Below are 19,414 nucleotides of genomic sequence, written 5' to 3' on the forward strand. Positions count from 1 at the left end.
AATGTTCTCTTTTCTATAAAGGCTTAAATATAATTCATTCATTTTAAACAATTAAATTTATCCCTTTATTCTTAAGTTCTGTTACTGAAATACTAAGTCACTTATTATTCCTACAATTGAAAATAATGACATACTTCTAGGAATTTTCCTTCCAAAAATAAGAGAACACTTGGCTTTGAACAAATTCTTCTTCTAACTTACCAAGTCAACAATTAATTTCTTTAATGTAGAAGATTTTTTCAATGTACATGTAAGTTAAAATGAGCAACCTCTTTATAACTACCTAGTTTTGAAAATCAAACTATGGTTTGATTTTTTATATACCATTATCAACCTGAGAAAGGAGCACAGAGAAACAGAACTTGTGGTCTCGGGTGCTAAATACATGTGAAAGTAAATTAACTGGTAAATTGAATTTCCTTTGACAGAAAGAGTTGATGCTTATTTTCTAAGTCAGGAAAAGCATGCATCTGCAGAAGGCACATTTTACATCTGGAACCATCTGGAGAGACTGAATAATGTGGGTGTCTCGATAAGGGACCAGACCTACCTTTTATAGGGCTATCCTTATATATGTTATAAGGATATATATTTCTGAAGATCCTTGTCTGAGTTTGGACTGCCATAACAAAATGGGCAGCTTAGACAATAAAAACGTATTTTCCCACAGTTCTGGAGGCTAGAAGTTCCAGATCAAGGTACCAGCCAATTTGGTTCCTAGTGAAACCTTTCTTCTTGGCTTGTAGAAGGTTGTCTTCTCTCTGTGTCTGCACGTGGCAGAGAAAGAGAGAAAAGGAGAGAGCCTTGAGTGAGTTCTTCTATCTCTTCTTATAAGGACACTAATGCCACCAGATCAGGGTCCCACTCTTATGACTTCATTTAACTCTAATTACTTCCAAAAAGACCCTAAGACAGTCTCATTAGAGGCTGGAGCTTCAACATATAAGTCTAAGCAGCGCGTAAGCATTCATTCCATAGCAATCATCCTGGCTAGGATTCAGAAAGGCTTCAGTTTCCAAGTCTTCCAAACATCCACTTAGCTTTCTTGGCATGCAAAATATTTCCTTCTGTATCTATAGACACTATTGTTTCTTGATGTATCTCTTTATGTTCTTATCTATTTATTTGAAGAGGAGAGATATAACAAATGACTTTGAGACAGGGAAACCAATTTCTTAAACCTGTGAGGAAATCTCATGTGAAACCATAAGTTTCTTGGAAACTGGATAATGTCATATTTTGTTAATGATTTTAAACTTCCTATGTTGTGACTTCCTTTAATTAGCCACCAAGAAGTTACTGAAGTTGGTTACTTCCATATACCTTTTGGTGATTCTTGAGGGGAATTAAGGGAATGGTAATATAAAAAAAACAGTGAAACCTTTTTAAAATTACCTTTCTGATGATTCACTGTCAAGAGGGATTATAGGCAAAGAGTAACAGTCTTTAGATTCAGAAGCTAAATATATGTTCTTGCCCTCTGTCTCAGCAATGCAAACTGAACATGATAATTTGTAGTAATATAATTCATAAAATCTAAATTAGTAAATACATAGTAATGCCATAATTAGGAGCAGGTGAACTACAGAAGAACATTTCAGAGTGAGCGCTGACAGGCCAGTGTCTCTCAGGCAGCGGTGCATGCCTTCCCATTCTTTCTGGTCACCAAGTATTGTACCATGCGCGCGCGCGCACACACACACACACACACACACACACACACACACTTACACATATACACCATCAGAGGACATATTTCAATCTAATACTCAGAATCTAATACTCAGAATCCTATTAATAAAGAGGAGCCTTTTGTCAAAATAATATAAGCTACTCTGAATACTCCATTCAGAGTGGAGAAATTGCTTACATTGTAATATAAATGGTGTCGGTACCTATTTAGTACATCCTCCTCCTTCTAACCCATGCCTACATTTTTTTGTATGTGTAGGAAATGTGAAACTCACCACAGCTACCCTTTTAAGTAGTACAGCCATCAGTCTTTAATGGCCATTTTTGGCAATACTGGGTACTAGCAAAAGCTTAAAAATTGCTTTATCTTTTACAATACGGCTAATACAATTCTTAGGTAAGAAATTCCCACACCATTTACTAAAGGTTAGAATAGAGCCTGTACAAGGATATTCATATAAACTTCATGGACTAGGGAATGGGCACTAACTCATTCTGCCTGTAATAATACATATTTTAGCAGGCCAACTTTATATTCTCAGTTGATTACAAGATCCTTGTAAGTGGAGAATATGTCTTATCCGAATATCTTGAGAGTATTTTTCATAGTAACCTGAAAGTGAGCATATTTTCTAAAATAGAAATTCTATTCTCACCATCTGATCAAAGAATTTTTGGTTAGTTAATATTTATATAAAAGTCTTCCAAATTTGTAAAAATTATATTTTTGGTAATCAAATGCCCCCCTTTTTTTTCACTGGTATATAAACATCATCTTAATATCACTTCAGTTGGGTATTGAGTTTAAATTAGGTAAGAAAGTGGAAATAGTTAAAATAGCTTTCCTTAACTTGTACAATAGATTGATAGTAATAAAGTAAAACCCAGTTTCCTGACTAATGTGGTATGAAGAGTTTCAAATTATTCTCTGTGATAAAAGAGCACATTAATGTGGTCTGTGAGGTTTGTACAGCTGATCTATGAGTTTTTACAAACTATCAGGCTGATGCCTCTGTTTGTCAACCATTCATCCCTAACCCTTTCCAATTTGATTTTCTCCTACAACACTCCACTAAAACTGTTTTATCAGAAGTTATCAATGATCTTTCCCTGAGCCTATTTCTCTTGAATGCTCAGAAAGAGAAGATTGTATATTCCACTACCACCTTTTGAAACACCTGTCTTACCTATGACATTAGAATACCCTGGTAATTGCTTCCCCTCTTCCTTTTCCCCTCTCTCCTCCATAGGAACTTTCCCACTCTTTAATGCCACCAATTGTGGGTGGTCCATCCTTGACTTTATTCTTTTCTCTGTGCACTAATCTCCTTTCTTCTCTGTTCATTATCTTTCCAAGTGACTCAGATCACTATGCAAATGAATCTCAAAAACATAGTTCTCACTCTTCTCCTATAATTTAATCCTAACATTACAAATGCCAGCTAAATATTACTACAGGTGTTAGGATATAGTGATTGGGAGGGGAGGAAGTGAAAAGATGTAGATGTAGCCTTCTATATATAGGGACATAAGACATTTAGAAAAACATATGAAACTGGGCAGGAATTGAAGAGTTCCTTGGAAAAAGTTATGTATTTTCAAGAACGTTTTGCCATTAGGTTCTATGGCAAAAATTTACCAGATTGGATCCACACAAATAAGTTCCTCAGTTTAAAAGAAAAATATATCTTAGTAAGATTTCAGATATATATGAAATATATTCTAAGGATAAGAGAGTTTTGTTTTGTTAACCTTACAGAGTTGAAAGGTGTATAATAGGTCAGAGAGTGAGATAATATGAGGAAAGTGTAAGCAGTTGGATGAAAAAAGAGTGTATACAACCTGGAAACATAGCACATCTTGAGTACTTCTCACGCTTATCATTTATCTGACTGCTATGGTGACAAATACATGTAATCTCAAGATATCTGTGTTACATCCATTGTCCTGTCTGTTGCCATTGCAACACAAAAGGGAAATCTAAAGGGAGTAGAATAGTGCCAATGACACTGTCTAATCTCCTTTACATTATTCCAACACCTTTCTATGCATATCCAGTCCGGGTTCTCCTCCTACCAATGGGACCATCATCACATATTAGGTCCTAACTGTGTCATGTTTGACATCTTCCTTATCCCCAATGCTGTGCATAAATAAGTCTTCAGACTCCTGGGACATCTGGGTGGCTCAGCGGTTGAGCGTCTGCCTTTGGCTCAGGGCGTGATCCCAGATTCTGGGATTCAGTCCCACTTCGGGCTCCCTGCATGGAGCCTGCTTCTCCCTCTGCCTGTGTCTCTGTCTCTCTCTCTCTGTGTCTCTCATGAATAAATAAATAAAATCTTTAAAAAAATTAAAAAAAAGTCTTCAGACTCCTAACACAATTTTTTAAAGACTTTATTTATTTATTCATGAGAGACATATATATATATATATATATATATATATATATTTTTTTTTTTTTTTTTTTTACTAGCATGTCTTTTCCATCATCGCCACCCAGGTAGCGAAAAATTAGACAATTATACAGTGTCTCTTCAATGGCCTCAGTCAGTCCATCCTATGTCCTGCTCCAAAGTAACTTTCAGAAAGCACTCCTCTGATCCTTTCAGTTTCCTGGGGCATTAAATCTACCCTGGTGCAGCAGGAAGTGTAGGAAGTTAGAGTGTCACACTGGAGTTTGAAGTGTGAACCCAGGATGCCTCACTGTCCACATTGTGTCACTATTTAGGTGGTTACTGAATGAAAATGACTGTCTCCTTTTAGATTAAATTTCAGTACTAAAAATCATTGCCCTAAGATGCAAACAACAGAAAGGTGCCTGAGTGGCTCAGGTGGTTGAGTGTCTGACTCTTGATTTCAGCTCAGGTCATGATTTCAGGATCATGAGATAGAGCCTGGCATTGGGCTCTGTGCTCAGCAGAGAGTCTGCTTGAGATTCTCTCTCTCCCTCTGCGCTCTCAATTATGTTTGCATAATTTTTCTTCCTATCTGTGAAAGGAAGTCATCATGGAGATTTTCTTTTATTTTATTCTGACATCTTATATTCTCTTTTTCTAGACTGGTCAGTGTAATAACCAGCAGAAGTAAAGGGTCATTTTAAAATCACATTTCCTAATAGAGGGTTAATGTAGCTAAAAAGATGATTGGTATGTTCAGAATCTGAAGTATAGAGTGCTTAGAATCTTTTCTTAAAAACCTGCTCTTCTCCAATGTTATCTTACTAACAGTCACACAATCTGACCATCTGCTCAAGCAAACAACCATCATCCTAGATATTTCCCTATCCCTCGACCTACATATATAACCCATCACCAAGTCTAGCTGGTTCCATCATTTGAATATCTTTCAAACTGCTCCATTTATTTTCCCCTCCATAGTTGTCACCCTGGTGCCAAGAATCATCCAAACTACAACAAGAATCATATGAAATAATTAAAAGTATAAGCTTAGAAAGCAGTTAAGCCTGGTTCAATTCTCTCTCTGCCAGGTCTTAGCTATGGTCCATTGGGGTATGTTTTTTTAATTTTATTTTTATTTTTAAAGATTTTATTTAGAGATAATTGATATAATATCCTTAACACAGTTTTTAGCACATACTACAAGTTCTTAAGTGTTGATATTTGCTTTCACCGGATTAGCATGCCATATATGTCATGTTAATAGATCCATTATATTAATCAATGCATCCTTTACATCTGTCTTATCCAATATGATAGGCACTAGCCATGGGAGGCTATTGAGCATTTGAAATGTAGATAGCACAGGCTGAAATGGTCTTATAAGTGTAAAATAACACAGATATTTAAATTTTGATATTAAAAAATGTCAAATATGTCAATAGTAATTTTTGTATTGATTATAAGTTAAATGGTAATATTTTATACATTGAATTAAAATGTTATTAAAATTAATTTTATTTATTCTAATTTTTCTAAATGGCTACTGAAAAATTTTAAATTACACATGTGGTTCATATATATGGTTAGCATTCTGTTTCCACTAGACCACTGATCTCGACTTTACCCATTTTTTCATATTTATATTTTATTCTAGAATGGCCAGTTACATTCTTGAAAGGCTTCAAATGATTTGAGTTTTTGTTTAGAAATGCACTCACATTATTCGAAATTTGTTAGAGAAGAAGATCTAAAAATTCCTGGCCAGGAGAGTGGGTGTGGAATTTTTATACTTTGCAATTTTGATCTTTTAAAACTATAAATCAGCTTCAAGTAAAGATATTTTTTTTCAAATAAGATATTTATAGTTTATTATATTGTACCCATTCAATATCCCCTTTTAGTAATTTTTTTCCTTTAGTTTTATACCTTTATTTGACAATAAGTGGTTAGTTCTCATCCATATTAACTGCAGATTTTTGAAAGTGATGACAGGTACATAAGTAACCAACATAAAGAATCTGTTTGGTGAATATCTTCATCTTCATTACATTTTTTTGGATAACTGCACATAGATACTGGATGGAACATTCCTTATTGGTTTGGCCCAGACAGCTTTATTGAGCCTGGTGGTAGACATCTGGAGTTCCCATCTCCTTCAATGGAAAATTTCTGAATCTCCTGGGTGCCTGAGGGGAATGCTCCTTGAAATCCCCTCCTTGGATGTGCCTTTGAATGTTGATGGTGTATTCTCTGGTCACTACCTCTGATAGCAGAACAGCCCTTCTTCTTGTCACCCTTGTTTGTGGGTGCCATTCTGCTAGGCCAAGGTTGGAAAGGACGAGCACAAGGTTTTGTCAGAGAGGGAAAGCAACATGTCAGGTACAACTAAGAGGTACAATTATTTTTAAATAATTCCTTCTGATTTGAAGATAAAAATCCTTCCTATAAACTCTCTCTCCCTTTTTTTTTTTTTTTTTTTTTTTTCTTGAGAGAAAGAGTGTAAGCAGTTGGTAGGGGCAGAAGAGGGGAGGAGGGAGAGAGAGATAATTTCAAACAGGCTCCAAGCCTTGCGTGAGATCGTGACCTGAGCCAAAATAAAAAATCTGACACTCACCCAACTGAGCCACCCAGGCACCCCTTTCTTTTAAACTCTTAATATTAGACATGGATATATGTCTCCCTGAATACACGGTGATTGTGAGAAAGAAGTAGTAGTTGTTACACTAAAAGAATTTTGGTGAAAAAGTCTGTATTGAGTTAATTGAAACTTTGTAGAGCAGACAGAGAGATTAGGTAATTACTGCTCTTTCAGTCTTAATTTTGTAATGTAAAAGAGATTGTTTCAAATTGTTCTAGCACACAATGCTGCAATGAATTTTCTTGTAAATGTATCCTTTTTATTTACAAAAGGAAATTTGAAAGGATTTAATTTTATTTAAAAAATTGGAACATATTTGAAAAAAATGATAGCATTTGTCATTTCTGGGATAGTGGTCACATGGGTATGTATTATTTCTTCAGCGCTTAGGTTAACTTAATTTTCATATTAGTCTTTTAAAAATTTTTCATATTAATCTTAGTAATTTGTTTATAAATTCTCCTGGGCATTTCATGAAGATATTCATGTTTACCTTTTCTTCCGATTCTCTTTATCTCTTATTATTTTTCTAGTTTTAATGACTTTTGCAGGATCTCAAGTCTGTGTGAACTGTAGTGGCAATAGCAGGCATCCTTGTCATGACACCTACCTGAAAGGAAACAAAACTAAAATAGCTCCATTAAATGTGATGATTCCTGTAGATATACTGTAAATGCCCTCTGTTGTTGTTGTTCTTTTAAGGAAATGTCTTTCTCTGTCCTATTTGCTAAGAATTTTTATCTCAACTGTGTAGAAAAACACATTGAGTGCTTTTTCAGGCTGTATTGAAAGATTAATTTTTTGATCATTTAATGTGGTGGTTATTAATTGCATTAGTAGCTTTTCAAGCTGAACAATCCCTACATACCTTGTATTTTCTCTACTTGGCCACGAATTAGCTGATTTTAATGTACTGTTTAATATAATTAGCTAATATGAGGATCTTTGCATTTATGTTTATGAGTGAAATTGACCAACAGTTTTGTTCTCTTGTATCATTTACTGAATTTGGGTACCCGGATTATGTTAACCTAGTTAAATGAATCAGACAGCTTTCCTATTTTTCTATTTTTTTGAGGAGAGTTGTATGATACATGTTCCTTGAAAACATATAGAACTCGAAATCTAATAGCATCTGGTCTTGGGTTTTTCTGGGAGAATGGAAGTTGTGATCCTGATTCCCAGAAATATATCAAATTCATCAAAATTTTCAATTTTTGGAATTCTACACTTGTAGAATTTTACTTATATTTAGTTATTTCTTCTTTTGTATGCTGCTATTGTTTATTTGCCTCTTCTCTCTTCTTTTTTACTTAATCGGTACCAGTATAAGTTTGTTTCTTTATCTTTTCACAGCCTTATTTTTAATTTTTTTGTCCTAACTTTATCTTTTTCTTTTGTTTTTGGATTTAGTTTGTTATTCTTTTCCTAGGTTATTAAGATTTTATTTTTTATTATTATTATTTTTTAAGATTTTATTTTTATTTATTCATAGAGATACACACAGAGAGAGAGGCAGAGACACAGGCAGAGGGAGAAGCAGGCTCCATGCAGGGACCCCAACATGGGACTCGATCCAGGATCTCCGGGATCACGCCCTGGGCTGAAGGTGGCACTAAACCACTGAGGCCACCGGGGCTGCCTGGTTATTCAGATTTTAATGAATTTCCATCTTTCTTTTTTCCTTATCTTTCATATATTCTGCTTAATATTAGTTCATAATTTGGTACATCTTTCTCTACTTTTCAGCAGCAAATAGATTTCAACTTAGTGCTTTCATTATCATTCAAATGTAAAAATTTCACTTTTAGCCTATGTCAGCCTTAAATCAAAGGTGAAATGTTAGTTAGTTTTTAGAAATGGAGATTTTTTCCTAAATATTCTTGTTTGATTTCTAATTTTACTGCATTGTAGTTGTAGAATATAAAGCATATGTTGCTACTTATTTGAAATTTTTTGAAACTTCTTTTGGGGCCAGGTATATGACCATCATTGGTAAATGTTTCATGTGTGCTTGAAAATATGTATTTTATGTTCATTTGATATGAAGTTCTAGACATAGATCTAGTATATCTAACTTAGTAATGCCATTGAAATCGTCTCTACCTTTATAGTTTTCTGCATATCATATACTCATTTCCATGAAATGTGTGTTCGTTTACCGTCTTTCCATATCTGATATGTTATTGCTTCTTATACTAAGAGGCTATACCCTCAGCTGCATACTGATAATAAAAATCTACCCAGTTTACTTTTTTCATACATATTTAACATCTCTCTTTGATAATTTTCATTTTTATCTTTTCTCTTTCTCTCATATTAAAATTTCTAGTTGATATTGCCTTTATTATCAATTTTTCTGCATCTTATTATGTGTGCTTGTGTTTTGAATATCTTCTAGACACATTGCTATTTTTTATTTTTAATACAATCTGAAAGTCAGTCTTTTTATTATTGTTTTTCCTATTTTGATTAATAAGTTTTACCATAAATTAATTTGTTCTATTGTATTAGATGTTTTCTACCTACTGTAATTAATATTATGTTTCCCATTTCCCTGACCCTGACTTTAGATGTTTTTTATGAATTAACTGTATGCATTCAATTTTGTTATTTTGGTGGTTATTAATTCATTAAGATTATTTCAACAAATTTTTTAACCATTGACTGTGTCCTGGTCAATGCTGTATGCAGGGGGATTAAACAGATTAATATTTTGTTTATGTTTCCTTATCAATGTCTTTAACTTTATGAATAAACATGTTTCCCTCTGAACAGGAAAAAATATTCATACAATTCCCTATCTCATATTTCTCTCTTCCCCTAGTAAGTTTTAGTTTTAGATTTTTGTGCTTATATTAATGATTAAATTATTACTTTTTCAGACACCAATAGATTTTACTTATGTTTTATGTGTTCTTCCCTTCATAGCAATTTCTTGCTTATGAAATAAATTCCTTCATTTCAAAAGTTAAACCTCTAAGAATTTTAAGAATACTCTTAAAGAGATTTTTCATGTTGCTAGACTCTCTGATAACTACTATCTTTATTTTTGGTCTAACATTGAAGTGATAGCTCAGCTGAATACAATATCAGATTCAAATTCTTTTCCTTATAAACTTTCTTGACAATCAGTGTTGCTATTGAAGAGGCTGATAGGTATTGGATTTTAGTTTCCCTCTGAAAGGCAAGTTTTCGTTTCCTCTGAAAATTATAAGTGGTTTCCTTTGTGGGCTTTTTAAAATTTGTTTTTGTTTTTTAAGAGAGTGCATGTGTGGCACAGGGAGAGGAAGAGGGAGAAGGAAAGAGAATCTTAAGCTTGATCTCACACCCCTCACACCTGAGATCATGACCTGAGCCAAAATCAAGAGACGAACCTTAACCAACTGAGCCACTTAGGCACCCTTTTTTTGTTTTTAATAATCATAATGTTACTAATATATCCATATTAGAAAAGGTTTTTCCCACTTATATCTCCTATTCAGTTCTTCTTTAAATGGAAGTCTTATGTCTTTCATTAATTTGAATAAATTATTAGTATTTTTTTCTTCAAATATTTTCTTTTTGTGTATCTTCTCTCTCCTTCTAGATGGGCATTGCTATTTCTATTATTAATCTCCATATCTTTTGACTTTTTTCCCCATTCATTCCATCTCTTTATTCCCTGCTAATACCTTCTGAAAGAGTTCTTCAATCTTATCTGTCAGCTCAGTAAATCATCCTTCAAATATATTCAACAGGTTCTCTTCACTGGCAATAAGTAACTAGAAAATGAAATGGAAAGTAGATGCTATTTGTGATAACAATGAAAACTATCAATTGCCTGGGAAATAATCTAGCAAAGACTGCCTGAGAGCTTTATAGAGTTTTTAAAAAATTCTATTAAAAGATGTCAAGTAGATCTGAATGGAGAGATATACTCATGCATACAATGAATAAGAATTTTAAATATTTTAATTGTCATCAAGTAAATCTATAAATTCATCACTATTCAATTGAACACCACAGCTAAATTTTGGAAGAAAATTGACAAATTTATTCCAAAATTTATACAGAAAGATAATTTTCCGTGAATTGCTAAAGCAGTTTTCAAAAAGTACAAAGATGGGAAATTCACACTATTAGGTAGTAAAACAGATTACAGCACCAAATATTAAAACCATCAGTGTGGTACTACTGCAGGGACATACTGATTGCAGGAATAAAAAACAAAAAACAAAAAACAATGATTTAGGCAAATCACTTGTTATATGATAGAGGATAGATTACATAACTATGAAGAAATGATGGACATTTTTGTAAATGAAACTAGAAACTTAATTTGCTATTTAAAGAAAAATAAAATTAGACTTCTAGAACATACCTTTACAGAAATAAATAAGTAAATAAGTAAATAGTAAAATAACTCCAAATGGGTAAAAGATCTACATATGAAATTGAAATAATCAAATGAACCACAGATTATGTTTATCAGAGCAAGATATAAATGCCCAAATCACAGAGAAAAGCCAATATATTTTGACTAATATGAGAATTGGGCAATGCAAAGTGAGAACTTCTATGAATAAATGTCACTCACAGGTTGTGTCACTGGGAAGGAGACCATAAGAGCAGATTTATTATAGATGGTTCTTGAGGTGAACCCTATGAAAGAGAGAGAAGGAAACAAAGTAGGATTAGGTTAGAGGAAAAGTAGTGCTCTGATGCAGTATCAGTGAAAGCTTTTTCTCTGAAACAAGAGAGATCTGGGCCCAAACATCCCTATATTAACCAGTTCCTGGATGCAGGTTACCCTTGCATTCACCAGTTCCTAGGATGGGAGTGTGTCTTTGGCTGAGACAATTTTCTCTAGCCAAGCCAGTTCTCAATGATTATTATGGAATTTCTGGAAGTTATCTCTTTTCATTCCTGGGAGAATAAATCCTCTGGTCTTGAACCAGGATCTGAGTGATATATCACAGATTCCATTTCAGTCAAAAGATTGAGATTAAAGTGGTAGCTTGGAATTACATATTATAATGAATAAATAATGAGAATTAGTATATAACATATCCAGTGACCTCCATAGAACCTAGCAAAAAAAAAAATCAAAGGAAAAAACAATAGAATTAAAAACTTAAATGATTAATATATAAAGTTACCCTAATCTCATTAATGAGAAGAATGAAGAGATATGTATTAGACATGTTGACCATAGCATCGTTTGTTCTAGTAAATAACTGGAGTAACTTAGCTATTGATTGCTAATGAAATTAGTTGATAACATATAGCACATGCATTATAATAGAATGATGTACATGAGGTAAAAGAAGCAAACCAATTAGCTGTACTTAAAAAGAGAATAGATTTTAAAATATATATAATGTTGACTGTGGAAAGTAAGAAACAAAATAAGATTTTAACGCTGAAAACATCTTATAAATTTAACAAAACATGTAAAATATCTATATTCTTGTACTTGACAATAGTATATCTAAAGTAAGATATGTAATGTGTTTTGGAAGCTATGATGGATTAGTTGGTATCAGATTTACCCTATTATCCCTAAAGAACTATAAATGCTGATTGACATATATAAAGCAATTGTCTGCAGGCATTGGGCAGAACCAATCCAGGCCTACAATCTTTAAAAGAAGAAAAGCATATGAAGTGAGTCCTCTATTCTCCCCTGTTTTCTGCCTGAAGATATTTTTCAATCCACAGCAAAGGGAAATAGAGTACAGACAGTGGAAATCTAACTGAGCAGGAAACACAAATTTGAATGTAAGGCTGCTGAAGTGGCTGAGACTGAAGTAGAGGGAATCGCAGGAAACACCACTCTCCAAATCTGCATAATTATTCATGTTCTTGACCAATTTCTAAGTTACCTATGCACAGAATGAGACTCGGTGAGGTAGTATTTATTGCTTTTTTGGGGGGGGGGATTTTTTTTTAAAGATTTTATTTATTCATGAGAGACACAGAGAAAGAGAGAGAGGCAGATTCATAGGCAGAGGGAGAAGCAGGCTCCATGCAGGGAGTCCGACGTAGCACTCGATTTCAGGACCCAGGGATCACGCCTGGGCTGAAGGCGGTGCTAAACTGCTGAGCCACCAGGGCTGCCCATCTTTTGGGATTTTTTTAATATTAATAATTGATTTTTAGTTTTACCTTACTGGGATTAGAAAAAAAAAATCTTTTCACATTCTCTTTTAAGATTTGTTTGAGAATGATGGGGGAGTAGCGGTGGGGGGGGGGAGAGAATCTCAAGCAGTCTCCCTGCTGAGTCTGATGTGGAGCTTGATCTCATGCTCCCGAGATCATGCCCTGAGCTGAAACCAAGAGTCAGATGCTAATTGACTGAGCCACCCAGGTGCTCCAAGAAAATGGTTTTAATTAGATTACCCTTTCCTTCCTCCCCAAGAGGGAAAGCACAAGGCTAATCAATCAGAGTTTCTCAGGATGGTTGCCAGATTCAAGCACCAAAACTATTTAAAGTAAGAGGGTTAGTGAAACTAGCAAAAGTGCTAGTGCTGCAACTAGCCCTGAGGCCATAGTTGATATATATCCATCAACCTTTTACTCCACTACTCATTTTACATTTTTTTTTTTTTCACTGTTGGCCATCTTTTTGGCTATTCTGAGGGGTGTGCTCGGCAGGGAAGCTCAAAACTTTACTCTTTAGGGGTAAGCCTTTTGTTTTCTTTTGTGTGTGTGTATGTTTGTATTAACTATCTGACAATATAGAGCCACAGTGACCCACATTTCCTACTAATTAAGCTCTAGTGTAGTGTCCTCATGCATTACATTATGACTGTTGCTGTGTTACCAATAGAATATGGCATAACTTCCAAGACTAGGTCATAAAAGGTGTTGTATCTTCTGCCTTGATCTCTTGGACACTCATTCTTAGAGCTTTCAGCCACCATGGAAGAAATCAAACTAGCTTGAGGATAATATGCTAGAGAGAGGCTTTGAAATACATAAGTCCCCAAAAGTACACACAGAGAGATGCACGGGCAGTCCCCAACTGTTCCAATCCCTATATATTCAAGTCATCCCAATTGAGACCCCAGAGAATTCATCTGGCAGAGATAAGATGTCCCTGGTGAGCTCTGCCCAGATTATAAATTCACAAACAAAATGACATGTTGTTTTTATTTTAAGCCACCAAAATTTTACACAAAAATAGATATCCAAATGCTTATCTAGACACGGTTGCTGCAGTTATCCATTTACAGTGATCATGGGCATAAAGGTCATAATAAAATCAATGGATTATAGACAATATCCTCTGTACCTTAATATCTAATTACTTTGGTAATTAGAGTTGGTTACCATAATATGCTAACCCCCTTTTTTTCCCCACCAGTATAAGTCTTTATACTGGCCCACCAGTATAAGGACTGAAATCAGTCCCGTTCAGTTTAGCATTAGCATATCACACCAGTCTAGATTTGCTTTGCTTCAGCCTAGATTGCTTTCTTCTATGTTAGTTGATTGTTGGGAATACCCCTTAAGGCTAAAGATGTTAAGTTGAGATAGAAGTATCAGTCGGTGGAAGTCTGGCTACCTGCTTGTGTGATTTACTAGTACATTGTGGATATGCTCAGGCTGAAATCTAAATGCCGTTTCTGCACCTGCCCAACCTTATGAAATTATGAGAAAGGCGAAGAGACTCGAGGGGCATCGTCATTTAGTATCCCATGGTCAGGTTATCAGTTTCTAGTAAGATCCAAGATAATGGCAAGAATTTTTGTTAAAATTGAGCCTAGTTCTCTTACAGAAAAGGCATGATCTCTCTCTGAATCCTAGAAACATATCAGAGAGTTTGTGCAAAAAAACCCTTTCTCTTCACCGATATGTCCACCTTTGTTAAATCTGCCCATGTAGCTAAACATCTGGGGGTGGGGGGGGCGGGGTGGATCTTCTGCAGAATCCTCTCTTCCTCTTGATGAGGACAATCATCCAAAATGGATAGCTTCCAAGTCACCAAATACATGGGTCAGAGCAGTATTTTCAATTTCAGTATATGCTTCCTTCAAAATCAGAAGAGACCTATCAAACACTGTACCTCTAGCAAAGGACCTGTCAGGTACAGAGTGTGGATATTTGCCCTTAGTCTTAGAAGGAATGTTACGGCATATTACAGACCACTATGCCTTCAAAACTCTGGTAGTATCTTGAATCTTCATGGGGCTTATCTCCACCTTCTTGATATGATGTGTCTTATTAGCATATCTGGCATACTTTCCACTTCTGCTCACCAAGTCTGATTACCATGATGCCATCAGTATACTGGGCTAGTGCTATGTTCTATAGCTTGTTAAGATGATCAAGATACCTGAATTCTCTGTCACTATGACACTGGACTAGGGAATAAATGTGAACTTCGGTTCTTACCATGTGAATAAAAACCAAACCTGATCCTCCTTAGTGAAAGGAATTGGAAAAAAAAATATATTTATTTGCAAGATCAGTAGCCCTGTAACAAGTGCCAAAGCCTGTGTTAATTTATTAGCACTTAACCAAGTGGTAGCCCCAATAGCAGCTACTATGGCAGATGGTAGAGTGTAGCAGCTGTGATTGGGGCTGCCGCTTGGATAAATTTATAATAATAGATATATATATGTATCTGCCATGATTCATCTCATTTTTTGCAGGATACATATAGTTGAATTAGATGAAGATATTTTTTTTTAATAGATGAAGATATTAATGTAAACCATTACCTCTATCTTTGATACTGGTATTAATCTCAGCAATTCTTCCCATTATGTAGTATTACTTCTGATTATAATTTTCCTCAGGATAGGAGTATGATTTCTGGGGCTTCTACTTGGCTCTTGATGACCCAGTGGCTCTTATTCCATAGATCATAATAGCAGTTGTTAAATATTTCTCTCTCAATAATGTACACTTGGACCAGGAAAAAACAACAGGTTAGGACCAAAGATATTTGAATACACTGTGAAATGGACTTGAGCCAAATTCCATCTGGCTTCTAGAAGCTCCTATCTATCCAAAGAATCATGGTGTTGTTTCAGATCCCATGGCATCACTGTCAGCTCAGACCTTAATCCTAGAAATATCTGGATTTTCCAATTTCCTCAACGTCAGTTCCCAAGGAATGATTCCAGGTTCCTTTGGAAAATAATCAAGGGCGTGTTTACTGTTTAAATTTCATGTGGCCTTGTAGGCTTCATTCACAAGGGAACCATGTGCTTCAGTCAATGAGTTCTGAATTTGAGACCTGACTTAGATCTGGAAATTGAGTGAGAAGCCACATTTTCCCATTTTAGCAGCTGATGACAGTCTTCTGCCTATCATCTTTTTTTTTTTTTAATTTGTCATAGGTATCTGCCCATCTCTCTCATGTCTAAGAGCACTATGACCTATTAGCTATTACCACAGATTCCTGAAGGTCAAGGCAACTTGATGACAAGCTGGCAATACCATGCCTCTGATGATTTAGTGTTATGCACTGGCCTCGTCGCCTTTGATATTAGAGTCCACTTGGATAGCAACAATCTACACTGTCAATCACAGCCTGCAAAGTGCAGCTACCACCAACCAGGCTTCTTAAAGATGTTAGTGTCCCCTCTGTAGCACATTCCTATAGGATGTCTTCTAAGCCCATCAAGGAATCTTAATCATGTCACAGGTGATCAAGCCTTACATAGAAATCTATTCCAATATTCCATCTCCTTGAGTCTTTTCGCCCCTTCTGCAATATCAAAACTTGCAGATTTTTGATCCTGTTTTCTTTATTCAAGCTTCAAGAAGTTATCCTAGCAAAATCTGGGGGGATAAACTTCAGTGTTGTTTCCAGATCATCAATTCTGAGACATGTGGGAGTGAGTGCTTCCATTCAATAAATTCTCTCATACCCAGCATTATGATTCACCCCTTAAGGAATAACTCTCTCAAGCTCTGCTTCTCAAGTTTCTGCCAGCACTTACTTTTCAGGTGTGTCAGTTCCTTTGGTGCCAAATTTATTTATATTTTAGAGATTAACTGTACCTCCCAGCTCAGATTGTATTCAGGCTTAACCCTAACTATTGACCAAGGCAATGAAATAAAGTGGATAGACTATTAAGGAATACACTATCTTCAGAGGTACCTGCCTCAGAAGATATCATTACATTTGCTCCTGTGGCTAGGGAAATAGGGCTTTCTTCTGCTGGTCTAGATGGTTCAAGAGAATTTAGAAGTTAAAGTCTTTCAGGTTTGTCTACCCAAATGATCCTTTTTGTCTCAATATCCCATTTCTTTCCTAATCCACTAACTTTAGCATAGAGATCTTGAAGCTAATGCATTGTGGGAGTACTGAAACTTTAATTAGATTCTGAACCTAATTCTAAGCACATTCTGTTCTGATGCAATGGATGAGAGTCTTCTAAAAACTGCTGGAAGCCCTCTGGATTTCACATTACTTATGTTGATGCTTGGTTGACCTGAACTTAGTATTTTACTTTTCCATCATCTATAATGCCATTAAGAAAAGCTGGCTTGCACAATCCTAATAATTATTGCTGACCCCCTACTTTGAAGATACCATAGCCATTACATATTCCAATGCTTCTCATTTTACCTATGTTTTATTCCAAAGCAGCAAAGGTGAAAGCCTTAGAAATCATATGCCACAGCTAGTCACAAATTTTCAGTCTCCTACCACCACTAATACTAGAATCCTCCAACTGCAGCCCCAGCTTTGCCTATTGTGGGCAGGGTTTGGTCTTTGTGTTGTTGGTAGGCCAGTTGGGAGTCACCTTGGGCTTGAGTTGAGTCAGATGAGGCACTGGCCAGAGAGGCCGTAGCACTGAACTACAGGGTACTCTCCCACCATCGTGCCCTAAAAGGCTTTTATTGGTGGGTGGGGCCTACAGTCAGACCAGATGTCTACCCCCAGCCCATTGCTGGGGCTGCAGTTGGATTGGTATGTGTGGTTATCTTCCGCTTTCCCCAGGGCAGGAATCACTTTGGAGTGGTGCTGGCCCCTGTTAGGGTTGATTACCCATTGACAGACTTGTGGCACCCCTTTGGATAAACTCCTGCCAAGGGCATAACTGGAAGTGGCTGGTCTGCAGGGGAATGAGCGGTTGGACACATGGTACAGCAGGTTCATGTTGGTCCACTGTTGGAGTTGATCTGCAGCCGCTGAGGAAAACTCCTGATGAACTGTTGGGTTAGAGGGGCGGGTCCACAGAAGAGTGCTGGGTGTGGGATACTCTTTGCAAGCTCAGTGGAGAGTTGGTGCTGTGCTGGTTCCCACAGGTGTCCATATATGTAGGCTAGGGGGCAGAGGAGGGAAATGGTGTCACACAGACCTTTTGTTCTTGGAGAAGTCTCCGAAAGAATCCTGCCCCTCCAGCACATGCCCTGACACTAGGAAATAAATCTCCTTCCCATATACCCTGATTTTTCACACTTGCTGCTTCTATGCCGTATATCACTGGTTTTTTTGTTTGTTTGTTTGTTTCTATCTCTTAAGAGCAGGGACTCCACCCTCTTGGCTCTCCCAGAGCTGAGCCCACTATTTTTTAAAGTTCCAGGTATTAATCCCAACTGAATGTTAAACTCCTTTGTTTTTCAAAGCCAACTGTTATAGAGATTCTTCTTTCCAGTGTGGGGCCCCCATGTTTCGGGTGCCTATTGTTGGATCTGGTCTTGTTCCCCAACTGTGGCCACCATATCCCTCCCTCCTATGGGCAGTACTGCAGGTCTACTTGGCTCCCAACTGCATCTCTGCCCTTCCTAACCCCTAACCTCTTTAATGTGGTTTCTTCTTTACATTTAGCTGTGGAGAGTCTGTTCTACCATTCTTTGGGTCATTTTCTTGGTTATTAATACTGATTACTCTTTATTTATATTGCTTTGCTGGGAACTGAATTTTTTGAGGGTTTGAGAGCTATAGGTACTTAGAGGGCAATAAAGTCTAAGGCAGTAATGTTGTGAGTTATCACTGAAAGTAAAGTATATTGTGGTAAATGGATAGCAGTTTAAATTTGTTGTTAGCAAAATCCCTGCATCTCTTGCACTAGATATGGGTAGTGGATGTGAATTGCGACCTTGCTCAGCCTTCTTCTTAGGTACTGCTCATACTTGAGGGGCAAAGTATATGATGGACTCCAGTGGCTTCTCAGTCTACCAGTGTCCAGACCTTGGGAAACAGTTGTTTTCATCTTTTTTCAAGATGTTCTGACTTAGTAACTTAAACTTCTGTCATGCTCATGGAAAGTTGAGAAATGTTATTTCTAGGGTAGTTTAAGTGGTAAATAGTTTAAGCCATTTTTCTTAGCACAAACAGCATCTGCATCAATAATGATTTTGACCAAGGACATGTATTTTTAAGGCTTAATTTACTAATCAGTGAAATGGTTGTATTACTTTCCCCCCAACTTAAAGATCTCTGAATTTTTTAAAGATTTATTTATTTATTTATTTATTCATGATAGACAGAGAGAGAGAGAGAGAGAGAGAGAGAGAGAGAGAGAAGCAGAGACACAGGCAGAGGGAGAAGCAGGCTCCATGCCGGGAGCCTGATTCGGGACTTGATCTCGGGACTCCAGGACCGCGCCCTGGGCCAAAGGTAGGAGCCAAACTGCTGAGCCACCAGGGATCCCAGATCTCTGAATTTTTTATATCATGAGCTGTAAGAAATATATGTATTTGGTCTTCATTCATGGTTCCTGGCTCACAGCTC

At 36.2% G+C, this 19,414-nt stretch overlaps 1 long non-coding RNA gene across 1 annotated transcript; it reads right to left on the reverse strand.

Moving 5' to 3' along the window:
* Positions 1 to 550: 550 nt before the first annotated feature.
* LOC140599100 (uncharacterized) lies at positions 551 to 18,468 on the reverse strand. Its single transcript, XR_012001833.1, has 3 exons — positions 17,726 to 18,468; positions 11,309 to 11,373; positions 551 to 767 (listed from the first exon to the last, which is right to left on the reverse strand). It is a non-coding gene; the product is annotated as an uncharacterized lncRNA (long non-coding RNA).
* Positions 18,469 to 19,414: the final 946 nt, after the last annotated feature.

This window comes from Vulpes vulpes, chromosome 5 (assembly GCF_048418805.1).
Source record: "Vulpes vulpes isolate BD-2025 chromosome 5, VulVul3, whole genome shotgun sequence".
NCBI classification, from domain to species: domain Eukaryota; kingdom Metazoa; phylum Chordata; class Mammalia; order Carnivora; family Canidae; genus Vulpes; species Vulpes vulpes.